Below are 766 nucleotides of genomic sequence, written 5' to 3' on the forward strand. Positions count from 1 at the left end.
ACAGTCTGAAAGGCTGGGGAGTCCGTGAGCCAGGTGCCAGCAGATTTGGTGTCTGATGGGGGTCAGTTTCCTGCTTCATAGATGGCACCTTCTTGCCTTGTCCTCACATGCATAACGGTAAATGAGCTCCCTTGGGCCATTTCATAAAGCCACTGATCCAAATCCTGAGGAGCCTCCTCTCATGAACTAATCTCCTCCTCCTACCGTCACTCTGGTGGTTTGAATCTCAACATATGAACTTACGAAGAGACAAACATTCAGACCATACCACTAACCATGGGTATTGTTTTTTCTAAACTACTTGTTTATATCCTATTATTTATTTATTTGTTCTTCACTTTTTTATTGATTTATGTGAGTTCTTTAGCAGTTATGAAAACTATCTCTAGGTCTGTTATTTTCCTTGCGAATTGGGTTAAGCTTTCCTGGTGTGTATAAAGAAATTATAATTATTCTTCCTTTTTGAATTTGAAGCTTTGTAAATTTCTTAGGAATATGTCAGAACTTAAAAATATTTACCTGCTATTAGGCTCTTTCGAATCATCCACCTAAAATAGATAGTATCTTTCCAAATATACAGATAAGAAAATTGAAGGTCAGAGAGGGTTAATAATAGGCCCAAGGCCACACAGCTTGTAGGTAGTGGAAACTGGAGCCAGAATTTAAGCTCAACATCATCTGACTCCAAAGCCAGTATCGATGTATTATCTTGTCCTAGACTCACCACCTCCCATGCATAGAAATATAGTATTTTAGGGTTGAAAGA

This window comes from Galeopterus variegatus, unplaced genomic scaffold (genome assembly GCF_000696425.1).
Source record: "Galeopterus variegatus unplaced genomic scaffold, G_variegatus-3.0.2 Scaffold15121, whole genome shotgun sequence".
NCBI lineage: Eukaryota > Metazoa > Chordata > Mammalia > Dermoptera > Cynocephalidae > Galeopterus > Galeopterus variegatus.